At 40.5% G+C, this 13078-nt stretch overlaps 1 long non-coding RNA gene across 1 annotated transcript; it reads right to left on the reverse strand.

The window, feature by feature from the left end:
- Positions 1–11: 11 nt before the first annotated feature.
- LOC136441887 (uncharacterized) lies at positions 12–7439 on the reverse strand. The gene is made up of 3 exons (XR_010756941.1): positions 7267–7439; positions 4525–4645; positions 12–638 (listed from the first exon to the last, which is right to left on the reverse strand). It is a non-coding gene; the product is annotated as an uncharacterized lncRNA (long non-coding RNA).
- Positions 7440–13078: the final 5639 nt, after the last annotated feature.

A 13078-nucleotide genomic window follows, 5' to 3' on the forward strand; every position in this document is an offset into this window, starting at 1 on the left:
TTCCCCTAGCTGTAGCTGTTTTACTGGATCGGCCCAAGGACACTCTTGCACAAAAATAATTGATACGCGTGCCTGTTCTTGAAGTTGACCAAGCAAAAGTTTACGCAATGTTGCATTGCCGGTACCGCCTGTGTCCCCCTTGAAGTTGACAGAAGCAATGCCGTATCTGTAGGGATGCCGTCCGTGGTCCGTGATGGAAGCTCTCTTCAAAGCTTCGTTCAACTGAGCCAACTCTTCAGCTTCATCCTCGCTACTTTCACTACCACGTGATTCCCTCTTTCTGCCTTTTGAGACAGCTTCCAGCATATCACTGGGGATGAGCTCTGTCTGGTAGACTGGATTTGGCTGCAGAGCCATCTTTACGGTGATAGGCAGAGGTGTGGTGATTAGTAACCCTTCTTCTGGATCGGCCGACCGAACCCCAGTCAGCTTTGAGTTCTGAACTCCTTTTCTTTAAAAAAAATGTCATTTTTCCAAACAGAATAGGGGCATGTCTACAACCTAGTGTTCGTTGCCCAGTTTTCATGTGAGTGAGGTTGCACTTACCGATTGCAAAATCGGTCTGTTATGCCTTCTGGCACTTTATGTAATTGATTTTTAATTAACGATGGCCTCTGCCTTCTCTGGAAGTTTTGAGCCTGGAATGACAAAACGACGCCTGGATGTTAACTTTTAACCTGTTTTCATGATGAGTTTATTCATGCATGAAACTACGTGGCAGGTGCTTAAAGTCAGCATGCTTAAAGTCAGCATAAATGAAGAACGTGTAAATGGATTGTCATGATATTTCGTATATGGGTAGGTGTTGGGAGGAGAAAGGTCAAGGTCGATTTTCGGCCCCCTGGTATGTGTCACTGGATCTGCAATGGCGTATTTGTAAAAATCTTCTAAGGAGAATAACTGAAGAAAGGAACGACAGATTTTCATGTTATTTGATATGCAGGTAGTTTGGACAGAGATATACACAACGAAGTGCAAATTATCCAAATTGGGACTGAATTTGCATAAGTAATGAAGAAAATCTATTCCTCCATTCAAGGCATATTGTGGGATCTCACATCTGTCACACCTGTTGGTCTTAAATCTAGGACAAGAATTCCCCAGGTCCCAACACTAAATTGGTGTCAGTCTACTGGATTGCCATCGACCGCGTCAGACATTGACGGAGGAGTGATACGTTCAGCAAAGAAGGGCGGGACCAACTTTCTTTCACTTTCACTTTCTTTCACTGGCGGCTTAGGTTTCGGTGCAAATGGGGTTACCATGCCCCATCTTTATGTTCTGAGGGATTTTATAGCCTTACAAAACTCGCCCCAAAAAACTAATAGTAGAAACATTGTCCGCCGCTCGGCCGTGTGGTTTGTCAGCCATTTTGAAAATGATGGTAGCCCGAATTCTGCCTCGTCGATCCGCCAAGGATAGCAAAATTTATAACAAGTTCCTCAAGGTACGAGCCACTGTTCTAACAGATTTAGCTGGATTTTTAGTTTATTTCTTACGAACCCAATCTGTTCATAGCGTTGATTTGATTTTTACGGCGGTTTTAGACTTAAATTTCTCTTTAACCCTATCCAGACTGGGCTTTTTTGGTATATCTGGGACTGGGGGGGGGGGGGGGGCTGATTCTCATAATTTCCGAACGGTATGATGTATCATCACCAAATTTGCAGGGAGTGATATTCACGTCAAGTTTTATAATTCACGTAATTTTGGTGACGTTATGACGTAATATTACGTAATTATGACGTCATGGATGTGGTTTTATTGGCTAAATAGGGAATTCCGGTAATATCTAAAGGAATTAAACAAAACGGTTTGTATTATTCAGTTTAAGGTATGCAAAGGCATACAAAGTCAATGGTAAGTACGTTGACGTCAAAATGACGTCATTAAATGACGTCACGTGTTGTTAGCGATCCCTTGGGATCCGCCATCTTGGAGCGACCATTTTGAAATTTTTGAAAATCCTTTTTTTCCACTTTTGACCCCAAAGGACACTGAAAATAGCCAAAAATATTAATCTACATGTTTCTGATAAAGAAAATGTCAGGTATTGACGATTTTAAGGGCGAAAAAGCCTGCTGATACCTGAAATAGTGATATAGCCCGCCATCTTGGATTTTGGCTGATTACGTCATCAAATTAGCATAAATTATGAACATTAAATCAGGAAAGTTACATCTAATTACATGTAATGTTATACATGTAGGAAAACCAGTGTAGTTGTGCAAGAAAACCTTTTTCAAAAAATTATGATTTTTGCATAAAATGCCAGTCAGAAACCCGTTGCCATGGCAACATGAAAAAATGATAAACTTAAACCATTAGTATAAAAGTGTTGCCAACAAAATTTTAGGAAAAGTCACCAAGTTTGGTTGTCCTAGCATACATCGTTCGGCAGAAATACGATGTTAAAGTTGGCGCGGGCACTTTTAGCCCCCCCCCCCCAGTCTGGATAGGGTTAAGGTCTCATTCCTGTATTACTCCAAGTGGGTACTAAAAGATTCCGTACCCAAAAAAATGAACGGCTGCATGAATGTGTGTTTATATCGGTGGGAAATTTTTGGTATGTAGCTAGCTTGTGTGATGCTTAGTTTGATAGGACGATAATTATGCAAATCATATTATGATTTTCATAATTAATGAGGCAACTTTAAAATCCGCTTTGTTCCATGATATGACTATTAAAATAGTAATTGAGGAAAAGACGAATGTTTATAGATAGAAACTATGCAAATGTAGGCCTAATTTGCATATCAATGAGAAACTTCTATTCTTCCACACCGGCAAGTGATGGCAATTTCATACAGTTCATACTTTTTGTGTGGTATCGGAAAGTTATGTGAATGTGAACATCGTTGAATAAAATTATGCTAATAAGGGCCTCATTTGCACAATTGAAGATAAGTATAAGCATACACTGCACGAAATGGCCTCGTATCCCGGCGTGTACGTACAGGGATTCCTCCGGAAATATTCCATATCCCGGTGCGGATTTAGCGTATCCGTTAATTATATCGGAAACGCTAAATCCGCACCGGGATATGGAATATTTCCGGAGGAATCCCTGTACGTATACGCCGGGATACGAGGCCATTTCGTGCAGTGATAATCTTCTTTGTTAAGCTCATGATTTGTTACCTCAGACTTTGTACATGTTATATTTTAAGACAATCAACTGGTATGATTTATAATTGATGAAAAACACTCCTAATACGTCAGTCATAATGTTTAGAATAATTTGGCGAAGGTATGAGGTCGTGGAACTCTAGTTTTGTCTTCAGTTGGTCCTGGAAACGACTGTTAACAGAGTATGCATAAAATCAGTTCACAGCATACAAGTGTTCCAAGGCCTGCAGCCACGTAGTACAGTGTCTTGAGTGTTGTGAGAAATTTAGTTGACAGGGAGTACGTTATGATCGGGAAAGTTCGACGTTGAAAGACCCTCAGTTTATGAACGTATCTCAAGCAAGACTACACGGTGCCGCGACTGTGTTACACAACGGGCCTGTAATTTGCTTTTCGACCAGATACAAAGGTTTCCATACACACACGTTAATTCTCAAACTTCAACTATTTAGATCCGCTGTTCGTATGTCAGAAATCCACTTTTGTTTCAGTCGTTAGTCCCTACGTATGTTCCCGCACCTACACAAGAAACGCAAAATCAATCTTACTGTTACCCGATCAGTGTGTGCTTTATCAATCCCAATCAAACATCCGACCACGAGGCAAAACATCATGATTATGAGACAAAACGTTTTGAGGGGAAATTGTTAATGGCGGAGAAAATATCTGCCATTTCTACGTGTAGTTTCAATAGGGCTCCACTATCAAGTAGACCCGAAAATGGCCGACAGTGCTCGTTGCTAGGGGGAGGGTCACGTGACTGAATACGCCCTATAGCTTCATCACGAACGTGCCCATGTAAAACACATCTTATAACATGTAAGCCTATGGGGCGAGTTGGACAAAACGAATTCTCATGGCGGACTAGGCACCTCCTGCAAGTCTGGGGCTCGTATGTTCAAGAAGCAAAATAACCACTTAGCTACTTGGGACAAATTATTGGTGGACTTCACAGAACATAGCGACTTGTCACAGTCCTTTTTTTGCTGAATTCTACGATCCGTGCCCCCGTAGGATTTCTTTAGTTCCATACGACTCCTCTCAAGCCCGGTGCATTAGCAGGGATTACAGTCATTGCCAGTCATGATTTCTGGCTACCATTTTGGTTCACACCCATATATAGAGCCTGAAATAGAAAATGTCCAAACGCCATCACCCGATACATATCCAATTCTAGATAGTAATGGTACTATAGGGGGAGCAATACGACGTGACTTGTATACTTAATAAGCTGACCTTAACCGAGAAATGGCTTTTTATCCGCTTTTCTTTTCGACTACACCGTCCCCTAGATTCTTAGTCGTCACAAGAACCAAGTTTAGAAGGTAAAGACCTTCATGTACTGCAGTTGAAAGAAATAATTGCTCTTCAAAATCAAGGATGTTTTTTGCTTACCGTTTACAAACAGTTGAACCGTCCCGTCGGTCAGGACGTCGAACTCCCTCCACGCTGTTGACAGCCTAAACGTCGAGACACAATCAAACCAAACTAGCGAGTGACTAGGACGATAATTGATCTACAGAGAGAAGAAAATTAGGTAAAATCTCAACGTTTTTGTTCAGTTTCGGTGAGAGAGAGTCTCTCGGGGGGGGGGGGGGGGGGGCAAGTCCATGGTTCAAAGCGCATAGGTCTGTGCAAATACCTGCGAGGCTGTCACCTGATCCGTTACCTGATCCGTAACCTTTGTTAATTGCATACCTGAATGCCGGCAAGGATAACTAAAGAGACCAGCTCTACGTGAAGGTCAGTTCAGACGGTACAGAAACTGTACAAAGCTAGAGGAGACGGTCCAAGTGGGACTGGATTTCTCAGCAGTATTCCATCTACACCTGCCTAACTCAGTCTACTGCATGTGGAAATACAAGTGAAGTGAAGTGAAGTGAAGTGAACTTTATTGCTCAACAATCGTACATGGTACAATGTATGGCATGAAATCAACAATACTACAAGGCTAATCTATCCTACAATTCTAAGTACAAAATATTTTCAAAACCAGTGTATTTGTTACAATATATAATCATGTATGGGTAATTCTGTCTCGCTTTTCGAATGATTTATGGAGAAATTGACCTATGTACATGGATATAGGAATCGGATATGACAACAGTACATAGAACATATCGCTCTGTGTACCAGATAGGGTGAAGTTTGTTTTAGTAATAATAGTCTGTAAAAGAATATCTCTCTCTTTGCTATAAGTTGGACAATTCATTACAAAGTGGAATTCATCTTCAACACTTCCATTACATGTGGGACACAATCTCTGAGTGGCTGGTGTGTTGTGGTGTCGACCCTTTTCAACTTCTAAGCAATGTGCACTGATTCTCAGCTTTGTTATGCTATTTGCAAACAGTTTATTATGAATTGATGTGAGATATGTTTCCATGCCAAAGTGCTTTTTGATTTTAGAATATGCGTGTAGTTTACTGGAATGTCTAAGTTGTTCCCTCCAGCCAGAGAGAAATGAGTCTTTCAGACGTTCTTTGAATATGATTCCAAAATAATTGGCATTAACTGCGGGGTTAAGCCAAACATTTTGGAACCCATGTGTCCATAGGAATGTTTGCAAGTGGGTCATGCAGCCCCTTGGGGGCATTAGTCCTAGAAAACCAGGACAGTTAGTCACATATGTCAGCCAGATATGTCAGTCTTATGTATACACGCCCCATTTAAGACCTCGGATCTTCAGTAATATTGTTATTTTCTAAAACAGTGTGGGCGGCTACAATGTTTTTCAGATGTCTTAAAGCTGGTCCTTCACAACTACTAGTATAACATTAAATGTCCTTCTTTTGGGAACGGGTCATAACTGCATCAAGTTTGTACTGAGATAGTTATTTCAATTACGTATACAAGCAGAGTAGCTTAAGGTCATTAACCCCAATTATGATATCACGAAAATGTCTATTCATGGCATTCCATTGGGACTGAGATTCCAGGCATTCTATTGGGACTGGAATTCCTCGCATTCTATTGGGACTGGAATTCCTCGCATTCCGTTAGAACTGGAATTCCTGGCATTCCATTGGGACTGGAATTCCTGGCATTCCATTCGGACTGGAATTCCTGTCATTCGTGCGATAAGTTTACGACAGCGAATTAACGGTATTTTAGGGACTCTCGTCGATGTGTCGCACAATATCAGCTATCTGTGAAAAATAGCTACATTGTGTATTTGGTGACGGACCCTAGCTTGTGTACAGTAAGTCTTGGCATAGCCTGGGTCTAAAACATGAAAAAATTACCTAACTAATGTGACTGTAATAGACGCTTTTATATCTAGCCTGGGATCCAAACCTATCATAGCTCCCGAGTCTCTCTCCGCAAATAGCTATTTGCGGAGAGAGACTCGGGAGCTATGATAGGTTTGGATTCCAGGCTACTTTATATCCACACACGACCCCCTCTCTATCGGTTGACTTCTCCGCATTGTTGTTACACTACAATCAGCTAGATCTGAATTCTATACAAGCATTTTACCACTATACTTTCCTCCGACCACGGTCGTGCAAATTGTTATCAACCACTTTACAACACAGGAGGTTGGTGTAGGGCGACAAGGTGACAATAGAGCTGTGCCAATTAGTATTCTGGTCACGTACTAAGTTTCTATACGTCATAACTCCGATGTACTTATCAATAAATACATGTACATTCCTCACCTTTTTCCTAATGTGGGGACATATGTGTCAAGAAAAAATTATGCTTTCAAGCCGTTGGTCTATGAGTATACAATGGATTCCGACTACACTTTAGTCTAAGCTTACCTGCTACATAAGTAGGTTATAGGTAACGAACGTGGCACGACGTATATATATAGTGAAATGTCCTTGATTTTTGGGATCATAGGTCATCCTCATTCTGGTTTAGTTTTGAAAGCTTTCTGAATATCTTGACCGACCTATGTTCAAAGCCATGGTTACCTACATATACGTTGCGTCAAAACATTTGTTTGCTGCTGTTCATAGCAAGAAAACACAAAATGAATGAACTCGCTTCTTTTCCGATCGATGTTTATCTCTCTCAGTTTTGTCCCAATTTCTGCCATTCGATCATTTAACGTCGACCTGGCTTGCATACAAAATGACAAACATTACAACTTGACACTAAGTCTCTACACATCGCAAGTCTACTCACCAAAAGTCGCCAGAAAATCTTAGATTGCGTTCGAGTTTTGGTCCACTTCCGTGAGGCGTTGTGTTGTATAGGTGTGGCTACCTGGGGAAATCGTGACGTCACTGGAACAGTGCAGGTATGTCTAGCTTCAGGGTGATTGCCATTCGGATTGTTGACAGCATTTCTGTCGCGCCCAGCGCTGTACAAGGTCCAAACGTTCAACAGGTTCATTCTAGGGTCAATATTTACCGGCCATTATAGATGTTTTATTCGGGTGGTGCAAACACTTGGATGGCGAGTTTTATGCAGTACGCAGGAAATAGTTCGTTCGTTTAGACCATTGCAGTGCCTATAGCTAGTGGTACATGGGGCAGAAACTTTCCTTGCTGTTTCGGCAGCAGGGTATGGTTTTACAGGGAGGAGTTGCTAGCTCGAGGCACCTCCTCGAACACGTTATTCCCATTTTGCGTCCCTTCCGAAATACGGGTGCAGCCCCAACCGAGATGTCCTGACCCAGGATTGAACCGCGATCTCCCAAATTGGAACCAGGATGTATAGGGACATCCCTGCAGCGAACGGTTAGTGATCGACAAATTGCAATCAAGAAGGTATACGTATTTAGGGCGATTGGACGTGATGACATTTTGTGGGAATAAAGTATGTTTAACTTAGTTTGTTTGTTTGAACCTTTGTTTATTCATGATAAGCTCAAATCGGCACGCAGGCCGCTTTTCATTGAGGTCATGAGGGAAGAGGTAAGGGTCAGGTACAATATAACAGAGATACACAGTCATTTGAGTCCTAATAACTCTATCAACATATGTCATTACATATTTATGGTACAACAATATACAATTTCTACAACATACAACATAAAGTAGGGCGAAAGCTGGTCCATGGTCCGTGTCCGTTCGTTTAGTTCATTTCCGTTACTTCAAGAGTCTCTTAAAGGAGAAAGACAAGCTGCAAAGTGAATAGTTTACCATGACAGGGTTTTGATCTAACGTTAGGTGCGTAGTGCTAAAACTTGAACGGAAAGTACCTGCTGTATTTCTTAAAAAGTCTATGTGAAAACCTTTATATATATATATTAAGAAGCTCATGCCAAACAGGAATCCGCCACAGGAGTTTACAGGGGAGCTCCTTGGGATGGAGTATCTCTATGGGCAAAGTGGGGATACTGGTACATTTACATTCACAGATGAGGAACTGGACACGCAGATTGACGAGGGGTTCCTGGAAGAAGACCTTACTGTAACGCTGGAGCCGTTGTCAAGGGACGATCCAGAATATGCTGTCATCATGTCAACCATTCCCGGAGACGACAGTGACAGCAGCGACAATGATGAGGTATGCTGTGCTACTTTTTTGAACATTTGAAGGGAATTTCTATCAATAAAATCTGTGTGACTGTAGTGTAATTTGTTGATATCAAATATTTTTATTTATTTCTTAGGATGTTTTAATCAGTCTATGTGTTTGTTGACTTTAACATTGTGTGAAGCAAATTGCAATGGAGATTTGATTTCATGAACAACAATTTAGGCATTAACTGGGCTATATATAGGAAGAAAAACCTTCTCAAATACAAAATAGTCAATGACATGATCTTAGTCTATTCTAACAGCATCCTCCTCCTGTTTTAGCCAGCTGATGCTACCAGTGATGAGGAGTCCCTCGACTCAGCAGGGATCCCTGGCTGGGACAAGGTAGACAACCTTGCCCAGGCCCTGCTGAAGGAGGTTGGTATGTTGCACTCATATAACATAACCTACGCTATCTACATTTTCCGGCAGGTGTCGCTTTAGTGTTGTACCAACCAAGTTCACCACCCCTGTAAAGTGAGTGTATTCTTCCAAAATGGCGCGGGTATTTTGAAATTTTCTGAGTCTCTGTAGAATTTTTGCTGGTCTTTAACGATGGGGATAGCTACCGTCTTTGTTTTAACTTTCCTGTGTGCTGTATGTTTAGCAGATGGAACGGTGGCATCAAACGGTAGGCAACTGCAAGCGACTATGACACTAGTCTACGGGATATGATGTATGTGGGGAGGGGGGTACATGTGGTTTTGTAGTAACCGTGTTGCTCATGCAAGATATAGACACTCGCTGCATTCGTTTTAGTTTCTTTGCGAATGACCTTTGTTTCAGTACGGATGTTAAACTAGAAAAATACAGAAAGATCTAAGTATCAAGTGTCTAGTAGTAGTTGTCTAGAATTATTTGGCGGAGGAAGAAATTTGGAGAATCAAATCAGTGTTGGAGCTGACATGTTAGTACGAAATTGGACTTTATGCAATGGGCTGTTCCAAAAAAGTATGTGGAGGGGGGTGGAAGAGGCACAAATCACTGGTCTTGTGCCTACTCTGGTTACAGTCCAGAATTGCTCAAACCCTACCCTAGTTCCAATCCAGATGCTTTGACCCTACCCCCCTCCAATCCAGCCAGGTTTTCGTTCTGTATCTTTCCTCCTTTTTTTCTTGTGCTACAAAGTACATTGTAATAATGTAAATGTTAATTTTCTCAGAATTTATTTGCAACTTAAACCAAGAAGGTGTTCGTTTAATACACAAACTTCTTGGTCTGACTGATACTCTTATGAAGAGTTACAGAAAGCCGTTGTTTTGATACAGATGACTACAGGTTTGTGATGTGGACGGATGGGACTTTGGATGGCAACACCACATTGTCCAACACACTCATCGCTCAAGGGGAAAACATGGTACATGCATATCTTCATATCTCCTGATCATGACAAAAATGATATCTATACATATTTATCCTACTAGTATACAGGTTCATAATTTGCTACCAGATTTCTTTCACAACATTGTGGTCATTTGCAGAAGGCCAAATTTGCGAGTCTGGCATTCTCCAATTTCCTGAGTTTTGAGGGACAAATTTTGTAAAAGGTTAAGTTTTCCCTGTTATAACCTTATTCTGAAGCCATACGTTATCATTTTAAAGATTTATGAATGGTCCCAGGGTTCTTTAGGTAGAAACACTGTTTGAAGGCAACTTGTAGGGTACTAGATCACAGCTATGCTCAAACTATGCTACATGTAGTTTACTACATAGAACTGGAGCAGTGATACTACGTTTTTTGTACAACTTTTTTAAAGGACGTTTCACCCATCTAAGATATACTTAGTATTTCTTATAACCAAATATCAATCATAAGAAATTGTTACTCCCGTATTATGTTAGAGTTAATGATTTTTTTGTGTAATCTTGTGTTTCAGACAGTGTATTGCTGGCTGATAGACCCCACAGACGACACCCCAGAAAAGAGAGAGTCTCTGTTTGACACACACGCATCACTCGACCAGGCTCCCTCTCTTACCATATACAACAGGACATGGACTCACACCTTCCACTTTCCATCTGTAAGTTTGAAATCCTTGCACGGTGGCGTGCATAGTCCAGTGGTTAGCGATCTTGCCTCTGGAACTAGAAGCCCCGGGTTTGATCCCGGCTGTGTCGCTCACCCGACATGCACGATACCGGAAAGGGTGGCAGTCCTTAGGACGGGACGTTAAGCCGTGATCCACTGTTCATTGTGCTTGTCGAAAAGAGCTAGGGGAATTTCCCCGGTACAATGAACCTGTAAATACTGTACATAGCGTCTGTCTTCTCTGTCACGACCAGTGGAAGATTAGCTCATCTGTTCATTGAGTTCATTTGAGCTAAACTGGTTTGAGATCACTTTCCTTTTTCCTTGCATCATTCCTTGTATTTAATCTTTAGCCATTCGGCACCCAATTTTCTATCTGTATCTACATCTAATAGTATATAGCCGGTATAACCGCCTTTCGGCGTAACACACCAGCTTCGCAGGCGCACGGCAGCAGCTGGTTATATTACACCGAACGGCCTGTCACACCTAACATTTGCACATCTGACTGCAACCGTTCTTTAAAGCTACTCAGTGAAGATGTTCCTATATTATTTGATGACAACGAGTTCCATTCTACGTATACTATCATAATGGTTCTCGGGAAATACAAATTTTTGAACACATCAATCCTTGGTTGATACATGTAACTCTGGTACTTAAAGGCTATCGGTTACAGAGTTAGGCAGCAGGGAGAAGGTGAAGTTCATTTACATGTACTTAGTAGGTAGGGGTGGATACCGGTTCGCTGGACCTGATTCAGACCTTTAAAACATCCAAGAACCGAGTCCAAAAAACCTAAAGCCAAAAACCTGAGTCCAAAAAAACCTGAACAAAGTACAAATATATTTCTCTATTTTGTTTGATAAAAAGTGTTTTGAGTCTCCCCTCTGACAAAAAACTCATTTAAAACAAGTGCAATATTGAAATATCAAACACTGGTTTATCTTGAAAGTCTTCTCCCCAAGAACTTTTATAGTTGTGCGTGTCAGTATGAATTATCTATGCTTAATATTGGTCTAATAAAACAAAACATCAACTGGACAGGATCAGGTCCAGGTTCAGGTCTGGACCTGAACCTAAATCTCTGGACCTAAACTTGGACTTGGACCTTATTAAGCCGAACTGGTATCCACCCCTACATGTACATGTAGGTCAACGAAAATTAATACATGTGCCTGTAGTATTCATTAGCACCCAAAAATACTGTAAAAGTGAAAATGTGTTTACCTTTTCAGTACATAGTAGTTTTGAAAAAGCTTTTATTTCATTATAGGGGGAAAGGGAGGTTTCTGTGTTTTTTTAACCTTCTCCCTGCTGCCTAACTCTGTAACCAATAAGGAATTGGGTGCCACATGGCTACTTCAGTGTGCTATTAAAGGTTAAATTTGCAGTTAACTGACATGAATATTTCAAGATTCAGACACTATGTCTTAAGAAAACTTAAAATGAAATGAGCCTTTTTCAAGAAATGTGACCATTCACCTCACAGGTGAATCTTTGACATTGTGATAAACCTAAACAAACAAATAAACAAACCAAATATACCTGGGAGTTAATATCGCTTTTCATATTAGGTATAGGAGACAATGAGATTCAGCAGGGATAACACTACAAATGTATCTTTTAATTGTGTCTCTTGTTTGAGTTTGATTGTATTAATTTTTGTTTATTGACCCATCTTCAGACAAATGAGTCGAACTCAACTGTCACGCCATGGGAACTGACAATCGCCACTGTTGAGTTCAGTTATCAAGGTAAGTCGTGACTGCGATTGTGATTATTTCTTTTTAAAGTATCATTACGAAAGGGTATGTCACCCCGTAAAAAGGCGGTATAAATAACACCGTCGTTGTAGCGAAAGCACGTCGACCGATGACAACATGTTATACTATAAGTGCGTTCATAAAAACAGTTCAAAACATAATCTGTCAATATGTAACAGGGTGCATACAATGTACAAATGTACACACACAGTTCCAGTAAGTTTGATTTAGTTATATTATGGATGACATACATGCACGCATCAATTTTTGTTTGTTTTGAATAAATAAAGTTTTCAACCATAATGTAAATCTTAAAAATACACCCTGTAAGTTGCTAACAAATATTTCAGAAAAATGAATACTAATGTCGTAAAATGCCAACGTCAATTCATAAGTCAAAGAAGGAGTTTTGAAAGAACAGAAATGAAGAATCTATATTTCAGGATACCATACTTTTGATGAAGGCAACTTTTGTGGCCAAACTTTCTTTTATCATTTTATAATGAAGGCATGAGTTTTAGGGTCCTCAGAGGATGTCATTAAAATAATCAAATCAATATGGCCTTATACAGTTATAGTGAAAATATACAAGGAATTCTGAATAGTGTTTATTCATAAAAGTTAAATTTTTTCAGATAAGACTCCAACAGAACAGTGGAGGGTGTCCTTAGCTC

This window comes from Branchiostoma lanceolatum, chromosome 9 (genome assembly GCF_035083965.1).
Source record: "Branchiostoma lanceolatum isolate klBraLanc5 chromosome 9, klBraLanc5.hap2, whole genome shotgun sequence".
Taxonomy (NCBI): Eukaryota; Metazoa; Chordata; class Leptocardii; order Amphioxiformes; family Branchiostomatidae; genus Branchiostoma; species Branchiostoma lanceolatum.